This window comes from Pristiophorus japonicus, unplaced genomic scaffold (genome assembly GCF_044704955.1).
Source record: "Pristiophorus japonicus isolate sPriJap1 unplaced genomic scaffold, sPriJap1.hap1 HAP1_SCAFFOLD_201, whole genome shotgun sequence".
NCBI lineage: Eukaryota > Metazoa > Chordata > Chondrichthyes > Pristiophoridae > Pristiophorus > Pristiophorus japonicus.
Genome location: NW_027251705.1, coordinates 326445 through 338655, shown reverse-complemented (window position 1 = coordinate 338655; position 12211 = coordinate 326445). Strand labels below are relative to the sequence as shown.

At 51.3% G+C, this 12211-nt stretch overlaps 1 non-coding gene and 1 pseudogene across 1 annotated transcript; both read left to right on the top strand.

Annotated features, from left to right (window-relative positions):
• Positions 1-2331: 2331 nt before the first annotated feature.
• On the top strand, positions 2332-2495 carry LOC139244063 (U1 spliceosomal RNA). The gene has a single exon (XR_011589856.1). It is a non-coding gene; the product is annotated as a U1 spliceosomal RNA (small nuclear RNA).
• A 1711-nt stretch (positions 2496-4206) lies between these two features.
• LOC139244072 (U2 spliceosomal RNA) lies at positions 4207-4408 on the top strand (annotated as a pseudogene).
• Positions 4409-12211: the final 7803 nt, after the last annotated feature.

Sequence of the window (12211 nt, the reverse complement as noted above, 5' to 3'; positions counted from 1 at the left end):
CAGAAATAGCAGCGAACCTGGGGACTGGGAGAAATTTAGAACTCAGCAGAGGAGGACAAAGGGTTTGATTAGGACAGGGAAAATGGAGTACGAGAAGAAGCTTGCAGGGAACATTAAGGCGGATTGCAAAAGTTTCTATAGGTATGTAAAGAGAAAAAGGTTGGTGAAGACAAACGTAGGTCCCCTGCAGTCAGAATCAGGGGAAGTCATAACGGGGAACAAAGAAATGGCGGATCAATTGAACAAGTACTTTGGTTCGGTATTCACTAAGGAGGATACAAACAACCTTCCGGATATAAAAGGGGTCAGAGGGTCTAGTAAGGAAGAGGAACTGAGGGAAATCTTTATTAGTCGGGAAATTGTGTTGGGGAAATTGATGGGATTGAAGGCAGATAAATCCCCAGGGCCTGATGGCCTGCATCCTAGAGTACTTAAGGAGGTGGCCTTGGAAATAGCGGATGCATTGACAGTCATTTTCCAACATTCCATTGACTCTGGATCAGTTCCTATGGAGTGGAGGGTAGCCAATGTAACCCCACTTTTTAAAAAAGGAGGGAGAGAGAAAACAGGGAATTATAGACCGGTCAGCCTGACCTCAGTAGTGGGTAAAATGATGGAATCAATTATTAAGGATGTCATAGCAGTGCATCTGGAAAATGGTGACATGATAGGTCCAAGTCAGCATGGATTTGTGAAAGGGAAATCATGCTTGACAAATCTTCTGGAATTTTTTGAGGATGTTTCCAGTAAAGTGGACAAAGGAGAACCAGTTGATGTGGTATATTTGGACTTTCAGAAGGCTTTCGACAAGGTCCCACACAAGAGATTAATGTGCAAAGTTAAAGCACATGGGATTGGGGGTAGTGTGCTGACGTGGATTGAGAACTGGTTGTCAGACAGGAAGCAAAGAGTAGGAGTAAACGGGTACTTTTCAGAATGGCAGGCAGTGACTAGTGGAGTGCCGCAAGGTTCTGTGCTGGGGCCCCAGCTGTTTACATTGTACATTAATGATTTAGACGAGGGGATTAAATGCAGTATCTCCAAATTTGCGGATGATACTAAGTTGGGTGGCAGTGTGAGCTGCGAGGAGGATGCTATTAGGCTGCAGAGTGACTTGGATAGGTTAGGTGAGTGGGCAAATGCATGGCAGATGAAGTATAATGTGGATAAATGTGAGGTTATCCACTTTGGTGGTAAAAACAGAGAGACAGACTATTATCTGAATGGTGACAGATTAGGAAAAGGGAAGGTGCAACGAGACCTGGGTGTCATGGTACATCAGTCATTGAAGGTTGGCATGCAGGTACAGCAGGCGGTTAAGAAAGCAAATGGCATGTTGGCCTTCATAGCGAGGGGATTTGAATACAGGGGCAGGGAGGTGTTGCTACAGTTGTACAGGGCCTTGGTGAGGCCACACCTGGAGTATTGTGTACAGTTTTGGTCTCCTAACTTGAGGAAGGACATTCTTGCTATTGAGGGAGTGCAGCGAAGGTTCACCAGACTGATTCCCGGGATGGCGGGACTGACCTATCAAGAAAGATTGGATCAATTGGGCTTGTATTCACTGGAGTTCAGAAGAATGAGAGGGGACCTCATAGAAACGTTTAAAATTCTGACGGGTTTAGACAGGTTAGATGCAGAAAGAATGTTCCCAATGTTGGGGAAGTCCAGAACCAGGGGTCACAGTCTGAGGATAAGGGGTAAGCCATTTAGGACCGAGATGAGGAGAAACTTCTTCACCCAGAGAGTGGTGAACCTGTGGAATTCTCGACCACAGAAAGTAGTTGAGGCCAATTCACTAAATATATTCAAAAGGGAGTTAGATGAAGTCCTTACTACTCGGGGGAACAAGGGGTATGGCGAGAAAGCAGGAAGGGGGTACTGAAGTTTCATGTTCAGCCATGAACTCATTGAATGGCGGTGCAGGCTAGAAGGGCTGAATGGCCTGCTCCTGCACCTATTTTCTATGTTTCTATGTTTCTATAAATACAAGTTTTTGTTGTTGCTGTTGTTGTGACGAAGACTCCCGGCCACAAGCTCACACCTCCCTATTGATCTTCCCCTGTGCAAAACTGGAACATTGCTTTTTCAAACACGTCAGATTCTGAATTAGTTTTCACATGAAGATTTGACAAACATTTACTTCACAGGCAATAAATATACATCGCGATTATATTTGCGGAAAACTTTCCCTGGCCCGAAGGCATGTGACTGAGGGAGCTTTGATTTCCTTTTAAGGGCAATATGTAAATAAGGACGGTATCTTCTGTGTTACTCCAGTGTTTTCACAAGGCATATATCATTAGACATTGCAATATGCGCAAATCGAGCATACTTACCTGGCAGGGGAGTAACAATGATCAAGAAGGTGGCTCTCCCAGGACGAGGCTAGCCCATTGCACTTCGGGTGTGCTGACGCCTGTGATGTCCCCAAATGCGGGATACTCGACTGCAAAATTTGTGGTAGTGGGGGACTGCGTTCGCGCTCTCCCCTGGCTTTACAATTAATATCAGAATTAGCAACATCTCCGTTTTTAAGTTCATTATGTATTCATTAGTCTTAACCTAGGCTTCAACTCCAGCAGCTATATTTCATTGCCAACAGAGGCGCGGATAAAAATGGCCACTAACCCTGCGAAGTATGAGACGTTAAGAGGCCATCACAAAACTCTCCGAGTCCAAGTGTTGCTTCCTCCATTCCGACCAACTGCCGCATATCAGCATGCACACACAGTCCAACAGGGGACGACGGACAACTCGTGTGGGACTGTGCTGTCATACACACACTATCCAACAGGCGGACAATATTTCACGTTTAATACATCACATTTCACTGGCTTTAAGATCTCCCTTGGATCTCGGGGACCACAATTCCACACAGTACGGAAGCTATGGTCTCAGCAGAACATCACGCACTTTCACTTGCTTTAGCCACATAGTTCATTCAGCTTTCTTCACTGCTACTTTGGACAAATTGCTTGGGCATTTTCAGCGTTAAATCAACTGCAACCCACAAATCTCTTTCAATTCATCTGTCGCTATCTTAGCACACTTATTTTGGATCAGCTCGCTGATTGGCGCGTGGGCACACACAGCGGGAGCGACGAGGTCGGGGCGAAGGGGCGGCAAGAGACTGTGGAGGGACGTGATCGGGGACCAGGAGAGGCCTGAGTTCGGTGACAGGGGCCCAGGGACAGCACGGGGCCAGCCCACACTGCGGTATAAAAAGGGAGGGAGAGACAAAGTGGGTCATTATCGACCGGTTAGTCTGACATCAGTGCTGGGGAAAATGTTGCAATCATTTATTAAGGATGAAATAGCAGCGCATTTGGAAAGCAGTGACAGGATCGGTCCAAGTCAGCACGGATTTAGGAAAGGGAAATCATGCTTGACAAATCTTATGGAATTTTTTGAGGATGTAACTAGTAGAGTGGACAAGGCAGAACCAGTGGATGTGGTGTATTTGGACTTTCAAAAGGCTTTTGACAAGGTCCCATTGGTGTGTAAAATCAAAGCACGTGGTATTGGGGGTAATATACTGACGTGGATAGACGACTGGTTGGCAGAGAGTCGGGATAAACGGGTCCTTTTCAGAATGGCAGGCAGTGACTAGTGGGGTGCCGCAGGGCTCAGTGCTGGGACCCCAGCTCTTTACAGTATACATTAATGATTTGGATGAAGGAATTGAGTGTAATATCGACAAGTTTGCAGATGACACTAAACTGGGTGGCGGTGTGAGCTGTGAGGAGGACGCTAAGAGGCTGCAGGGTGACTTGGACAGGTTCGGTGAGTGGGCAAATGCATGGCAGATGCAGTATAATGTGGATAAATGTGAGCTTATCCACTTTGGGGGCAAAAACACGAAGGCAGAATATTATCTGAATGGTGACAGATTAGGAAAAAGGGAGGTGCAACGAGACCTGGGTGTCATGGTTCTTTAGTCATTGAAGGTTGGTAAACAGGTGCAGCATGCGGTAAAGAAGGCAAATGGTATGTTGGCCTTCATAGCTCGGGGATTTGAGTATAGGAGCAGGGAGGTCTTACTGCAGTTGTACAGGGCCTTGGCGAGGCCTCACCTGGAATATCGTGTTCAGTTTTGGTCTCCTAATCTGAGGAAGGACGTTCTTGTTATTGAGGGAGTGCAGCGAAGATTCACCAGACTGATTAAAACATTAAAAAAAAAGACTGGCGCAATCCAGTCTGCAAAAGGCTTCTCGGCCTTTTGGCTAAGATCATGCGTAACTGACCTGACAGGGGAGTAACCATGACCCCCAACGTGGTTCTCCCTGGATCAGGAAGGTGATTCTCCTATGCTTTTTGGAAATAAGAGGTGTGTGGCGGGCCTGATCCATCCACCTCCATGGCACGAACTTGGTATTGCAGTACTTCCAGGAACGGTGCGACGGAACTGCTCGGGATGAACCTCGACAGCAACCACTCCATCTCTTTCCAGACCTGCGTCGCAAAGGCGCAATCCTGAAGTAGGTGGGTGACAGTCTCGTCCGCCCCGCAGCCGACTCGGGGGCACCGTGCCGTGCTGTTGAGACGCCGGCTGTGCATGAACGCTCTGACGGGTAAGGCCCTCCTCACCGCCAACCAAGCTACATCTTGGTGCTTGTGTGAAAGCTCTGGCGATGAGACGTTCTGCCAAACGAGTTCGACAGTCCGCTCAGGGAACCACCCGACAGGGTCCACCCTCTCCTTCTTTCGTAGGGCGTCCAGGACCTTACGTGCTGACCACTGTTTTATGGCTTTGTGGTCAAAGGGGTTTTTTTGTGAAAAACTTTTCCACGAAGGACAGGTGGACAGGCATGGTCCAGCTGGTGGGGGCGTTTCGCGGCAGCATGGCCAGACCCATCCTTCGCAACACCGGGGACAGGTAGAACCTCAGCACATAGTGACACTTGGTGTTTGTGTACTGGGGGTCTGTGCACAGCTTAATGCAGCCGCACACAAAGGTGGCCATCAGGATGAGGGCCACGTTCGGAACATCCTTTCCTCCACTGTCCAGAGATTTGTACATTGTGTCTCTGCGGACACGGTCCATTTTGGACCTCCAGACAAAGTGCAAGACGGCCCGGGTGACTGCCGGGGCACAGGAGCGAGAGATGGGCCAGACCTGTGCCACGTACAGCAACCCCGAGAGTACCTCACTCCTGATGACCAGGTTCTTTCCTGCCATGGAGAGGAAGCGCAGCTTCCACCATCCCAGTTTTTGCTTCACTTTGGCGATACACTCTTCCCAGTTTTTGGCGCACACCCCATCCGCTCCGAACCATATTCCCAACACCTTCAGGTAATCTGGCTTCACGGTGAAGGGAATAAAGGATCCGTCGGCCCAGTTGCCAAAGAGCATGGCCTCGCTCTTGCTGCGATTGACCTTTGCTCCCGAGGCCAGTTCAAACTGGTCGCAGATTGTGAGCAATCTGCGGATCCGAGCAAAAGATGGCTACGTCGTCCATGTACAGGGAGGTCTTGACCTGAGCGCCTCTGCTGCCTGGGATCGTCACCCCTCTAATGCCCGCATCCTTCCTGATGGACCCGGCAAAGGACTCGATACAACACACAAACAAGAGAGACGAGAGAGGACAGCCTTGCCTGACTCCAGATCTGACCGAAAAGCTTTCAGTTTCCCACCCGTTGATTAGAACTGCACGACTGATGTCTCTGTAGAGCAGTTGGATCCAATTGCGGATACCCTCCCCAAACCCCATTTTGGAGAGCACGTCCATCAGGTACGTGTGCGATATCCTGTCAAAGGCCTTCTCCTGGTCTAAGCTGATTAAGCAGGTGTCCACCCCACTGTCCCGCACGTAGGCGATCGTATCCCTGAGTAGCGCCAGGCTATCAGAGAGCTTCCTGCCGGGGACAGCGCAGGTCTGGTCCGGGTGAATCACCAGCTCAAGAGCAGACTTGACCCTGTTGGCGATGACCTTTGACAGGATCTTGTAGTCCACATTGAGCAGCGAAATAGGTCGCCAGCTTTTGATTTCCTCCCTCTCCCCCTTCTGCTTGTAGATGAGGGTGATGATTGCTTTCCTCATTGATTCTGACATACTACCAGCCAGAAGCATACCCCCGTACACTTCCAGCCGGTCTGGGCCCATCCAGTCCCACAGAGCGAATACAACTCGACCGGTAAGCCGTCGCTTCCGGGAGTTTTAATCATCGCAAGGGACCGGACGGTCTTTGTCATCTTGTCCAGAGTTAGCGGGTGGTCCAGACTCTCCTGCTCACTGTCGTTTAGGACCTCCGAAATAGACGACAGGAACGACTGGGAGGCCACGCGGTCTGTGGGCTTGACGTCATACAGCCTGGCATAGAAGGATTTGCTGATCCTCAGCATGTCAGGCTGCGAAGACGTCACAGAACCGTCTTCTTCCTTTAGGCTGGTGATCACAGAGCTCCCCCTGTGTACCTTTTGGAAGAAGAAGCGCGAACACGTCTCATCCTACTAGACGGAGCAGACTCTGGAGCGGAAGATAATCTTGGAGGACTCTGAGGCAAAGAGCGAGGCTTGCTGGCCCTTCACCTCTTCGAGTTCCACCGCGACATCGACCCCCATCGACTGCAGCAGGAGCAGGTTTTGCACGCTCTTCTGGAGTTGGGACAATTCCCTCTGTCTCCCTCTCACCTCCTGAACACCTTTGAGGATGAAGAACCTCTTGATGTTTGTCTTGATTGTTTCCCACCAGTGCATCGGGGAATCGCAGAGGGGTTTTACGGTTCTCCAACCTTTGTAATCCCTCTTGAGTTCTTCCACGTTTTCCGGAGTCAACATTTTCATGTTCAGCTTCCATATCCCTCTGCCAACTTTCTGGTTTTCCTGTGGGCGACAGTCGGCCAGTAGGAGGCAGTGGTCAGAGAAGAACACCGGCGTGACGTCGGTGGATCTGACCTTGAGCGTGTGGGACACAAACAGGAAGTCTATTCTGGAACGGACGGACCCGTCTGGTCTCGACCAGGTGTATCTGAGCGGTGCTCCGACTGCAGGGTTGCTGAAGACGTCGCACAGCTTGGCATCTTTTACCGCATCCATCAGGAGTCTGGACGTGGTGCCCAGTTTGCTGTCGGCTCTGCTGGATCGTCCAGCCGCATCGATGATGCAGTTGAAGTCACTGCCCAGAATGACCGGCCTGGACGTTGCCAGCAGCAGTGGGAGCTGCTGGAAGAGGGCCAGCCGCTCGCTTCTGAGAGGTGAGGCATACACGTTAATTAGCCTTAGAGGGGAATTTATGTACATTATGTCTGCTACGAGGAGGCGGCCGCCCACCACCTCCTTAACTTCGGTGATGGTGAAGTGGCCTCCCCGCAGCAGAATGTCCAGGCCGGAAGCCCGGCTGTCGTTGCCTCCTGACCATATGGATGGTCCATGGGCCCACCATCGTGACCACTGCCGGTAACTGCTGAAGTGTGGCAGCCCGCACTCCTGCAAGAACAGCAGGTCCGCTTTGACCTTGGCGAGGTACCCCAAGGTGGAAACACATCGCGTAGTGGATTTTACGCTACGCACGTCAATCGATGCTATTTTTAAATCCATGTTTAAGTTACAGGTTGCAGTTCAAAACATTTACATTTTAAATAAACTGTCCTTTCCGTTGGAGACCTGCCCAGTGGCCGGTTCCTGCATACATAGATTTTCACTGTAAAAGTCTACTTCACCTGGGCTGGCATACTGGTCGTCCTCTGCCGTGGGAGTGTTTCGACCAGGGGACTGGTGTCGTGTTGTCAGAAAGTCCGATATGTCCTCTGCACTGTCCTCGCCTGGTGTTGGTGGTTCCCTCTTTTCATCAGTCGCAGCGATCTCGAGCTGGTGTGCTTCGATCGCTGTGTCGCTCCCGGTATTCCGGAGGTGGGGTGTGCTGGGCACTTCGCTGCTCCCGTTGTCCCGGAGCTGGTCTGCATTGGTCGCTTCTTCGCTCCCGGTGTTCCGGAGCTCGTGTGCGCTGAGCGCTTCGCTGCTCCCGGGTTCCCGGAGCGAGGCTGTGCCGGTCACTTCACTGCTCCCGGTCGCCTGTGGCTGTGGGTTGGCGTATTGACTCTTGTTTTGGTGGCGGTATTGAGGGGCTTTGTCTCGCCTTTCCTCATCAGACGAGCTGCCGTCGCTGCTGTCTGTCGTGGACGTTAGCCGCCTCTTCCCTGTCGTTCCCGCAGGGGCCCTTGCTCGCCTGTTCCCCTTACGCTTGCGGGCCTTTTTCTTGACGGTCTCCCATCCCGCTTCATCGTCCGCTGTCTCCTCGTTCCTGGACTCGGTGCGATGGGGGAGAGCTTCGCTGCTGGCTGCTGGTGTCTCGCAGCTCGCCATGGCAGGCTTCTCTTCCTCACCGACTTGTTCCGAGTCCACGAGGGCGGTTGCTTCTTTGCCCAGGGCGTTGGTCGGGGGGAGGGTGTGGGTCTCCTCTGGAGCGTTGTGTTCCTCAGCTTCCTCCTCCTCTGGTGTAATGTTCTTTGCTGCCTGCACAATGCTGAAGTTGTGTTTGGGGCAGTTTTTGTAAAGGTGCCCAGCCAGACCACAGAGGTTGCAGCACTTGGTCTCCTTACAGTCCTTTGTCTGGTGGCCTTCGTTCTTGCAGTTTCAGCAGATGACAGTTTTGCAGCTTGCCGCCACATGGCCTGCCTTCCCGCAGGTCCGGCACACATTGGGCTGGCCAGCGTACACCATGTAGCCCCGACTTCCTCCGATGGCGAAGCTGGAGGGGGGGTGCAGGATGGTTCTGCTGGCGTCCACCTTCGTGGTGACCTGGATCTGGTGCTTGCTGGTCCATATCCCGTGCAAGTCTTTCTGGTCGCTGCTGTTTCCTGCCCCATCGACATACCTGGCGGGAAAGTCAGCACATCAATGACTGGGATGTGGGGGTTGTACATCTGCACTGTGATAGTGCGTCTTCTCTGCAACGGTCGGGTGAACAGTGGCTACCAAGTCAGCACTGAGCGCAGCGGTTCACTCACCTCCTTCAGGCCCTTCAGGAACTTCAGGCAGAGGGCGACGGTTCTGAAGGTCACATCAAAGTAACCTCTCTTCGGGAGGTCCTGCAAGGCCAAGATGTCGCCGACTTTCATGCCACATGTTCTGATAGGTCCTTACTACACAGTATAAATACACACCAGGCCCATGCTTGAGAGAAGGTCAGTCTGTGACCTGTCCTTTATTCCTTAGCACTCAAGTGATGAAGGTGGGTGGAGCTTCCCCTTTTATACCTGAAGGTCCAGGTTAGGAGTGTCTCCCACCTAGTGGTCAGTGTTCTCACGGTGTACAACTTAGGTCAGTTTATACATGGGTTACAATTCTGGTTGAATACATGACATCACCTCCCCCACAAAGTCTTATTGGGATCACAGGTTGAGTCTCTCTGGTGGTTTACGCTCCCTTGTAGAGCGCCTGAGTTGGGGCTCCGGTTGTTGGGCGCTGGCCTGAGTGTCTGCTGTTTGCAGTGCCTCAGGCCTGTCCGGACTGCCCACAGTGACTGGGCTCTCCTCCCTTTGGTTCCGGTATTCGGTCACCTGTGGTGGAGTGAACTCGATATCGTGTTCTTCCTCTGCTTCTTCTATGGGGTTGCTGAACTTCCTTTTTGTTTGATCCACATGTTTGCGGCAGATTTGTCCATTGGTAAGTTTAACTGCCAGAATCCTATTTCCCTCTTTGGCAACCACAGTGCCTGCGAGCCATTTGGGCCCTGCAGCATAGTTGAGGACAAAAACAGGATCATTGACATCAATACATCGCGCCCTCGCATTCCTGTCATGGTAGTGATATTGTGACTGGCGCCTGCTCTCGACAATTTATTTCGTGGTGGGGTGTATAAGGGATAATCGGGTTTTGAGCGTCCTTTTCATTAGTAGCTCTGCGGATGGAACCCCTGTGAGCGAGTGTGGTCGGGATCTATAGGCCAACAGGAGGCGTGATAAGCGGGTTTGTAGGGAACCCCCTTGGAATCTGAGCATTCCCTGATGGATTATCTGCACTGCTCGTTCTGCCTGGCCGTTTGAGGCCGGCTTGAATGGTGCCGTTCTAACATGGTTAATTCCATTGCCTGCCATGAAGTCCTGGAATTCAGTGCTTCTGAAGCACGGGCCATTGTCACTGACCAAGATGTCCGGCAGACCGTGGGCGGCGAACATTGCCCGTAGACTTTCTACCGTGGCAGAGGATGTGCTTGAATTTAAAATGTCACACTCGATCCATTTGGAGTAGGCGTCTACTACAACCAAAAACATTTTCCCCATGAAAGGACCTGCGTAGTCCACATGGATGCGTGACCAAGGCTTGGTGGGCCATGGCCAGGGGCTAAGGGGGGCTTCCCTGGGCGCATGGCCCAGCTGGGCACACGTGTTGCACCTGCGAACACAAAGTTCCAGATCTGCGTCTATCCCTGGCCACCAAATGTGTGACCTGGCAATTGCCTTCATCGTGACAATGCCCGGGTGCCCATTGTGGAGTTCTCTGATGAACACCTCTCTGCCCATCTGGGGCATGACTACGCGGTTTCCCCACAGTAGGCAATCAGCCTGAATCGAGAGTTCATCCTTGCACCTGTGAAATGGTTTAAATTTCTCAGGGCATGCCCTGTATGTGGCTGCCCAGTCCCCATTCAGGACACATTTCTTGACTAGAGACAATAGCGGGTCTCTATTTGTCCAGACTTTAATCTGACGGGCTGTCACGGGTGAGCCTTCGCTTCCGAAAGCTTCAACAGCCATGACCATCTCAGCACCATGCTCTGTAGCCCCCTCAGTGGTGGTTAGTGGGAGCCTGCTGAGTGCATCGGCGCAGTTTTCGGTGCCCGGTCTGTGCCGAATTGTGTAGTCATAGGCAGCTAACGTGAGTGCCCACCTCTGTATGCGGGCCGATGCGTTTGCATTTATGGCCTTGTTGTCGGCCAAAAGGGACGTTAAGGGTTTGTGATCTGTCTCCACCTCAAATTTCCTGCCAAACAGGTACTGGTGCATTTTCTTTACCACATATACATATGCGAGCGCCTCCTTTTCTACCATCCCGTAGCCCCTTTCTGCCTGGGACAGACTCCTGGAGGCATAAGCTACAGGCTGTAACTGACCCCTGGCATTGACATGCTGCAACACACACCCGACACCATAGGACGACGCATCGCACGTTAACACAAGTTTCTTACATGGGTCATATAGCGTTAACAGATTGTTGGAACATAATAAATTGCGTGCTCTATTAAAAGCCCTTTCCTGGCTGTCCCCCTAGATCCTTTCACGACCTTTGCGTAGGAGCACGTGTAGCGGCTCCAGCAGCGTGCTCAATTTGGGAAGAAAGTTACCAAAATAGTTCAGGAGCCCCAGGAACGAACGCAGCTCCGTCGTATTACCTGGTCTGGGTGCTCTCTGGATCGCTTCTGTCTTGGATGCAGTAGGGCTGATCCCGTCTGCTGCTACCCTCATCCCCAGGAATTCTACCTCTGGAGCTAGGAAGACGCACTTCGCCTTTTTCAGTCGCAGACCTACCCGGTCCAGTCTGCGTAGCAGCTCCTCCAGGTTGTCGAGTTGTTCTTCAGTATCGTAACCCGTAATGAGGATGTCGTCCTGAAAAACTACCGTCCCTGGAATCGACTTGAGGAGGCTTTCCATATTTCGTTGGAAGATCGTGGCATCTCTGTCCCAACCATTCCTTAACACAGTACCTCTCGTCTGCTCGTGTGGTCTAAATCCCAGTTTCTTGTCGCCATTGATACGTCCTTACTACACAGTATAAATGCACACGAGGCCCATGCTTGAGAGAAGGTCAGTCTGTGACCTGTCCTTTATTCCTTAGCACTCAAGTGATGAAGGTGGGTGGAGCTTCCCCTTTTATACCTGAAGGTCCAGGTTAGGAGTGTCTCCCACCTAGTGGTCATTGTTCTCACGGTGTACAACTGAGGTCAGTTTATACATGGGTTACAATGCTGGTTGAATACATGACATGTTCCAAGCAGGATTTTCTTCACGAAAAGGTCCCGGTTGATCCTATCCAATCAATCCTATCCAATCAGTCCTCGCAGCTACGATTCTCCATTCCAGGCAGCATCCTTGTAAATCTCCTCTGCACCCTCTCCAGTTCAATCACGTCCTTCCTATAATACGGCAACCAGAACTGCTGCAGTACTCCAGCTGTGGCCGAACCAGAGTATTATACAATTTAAGCATAACTTCCCTGCTCTTGCATTCTATGCCTCGGTCAATAGAGGCAAGCATTCCATATGCCTTCTGA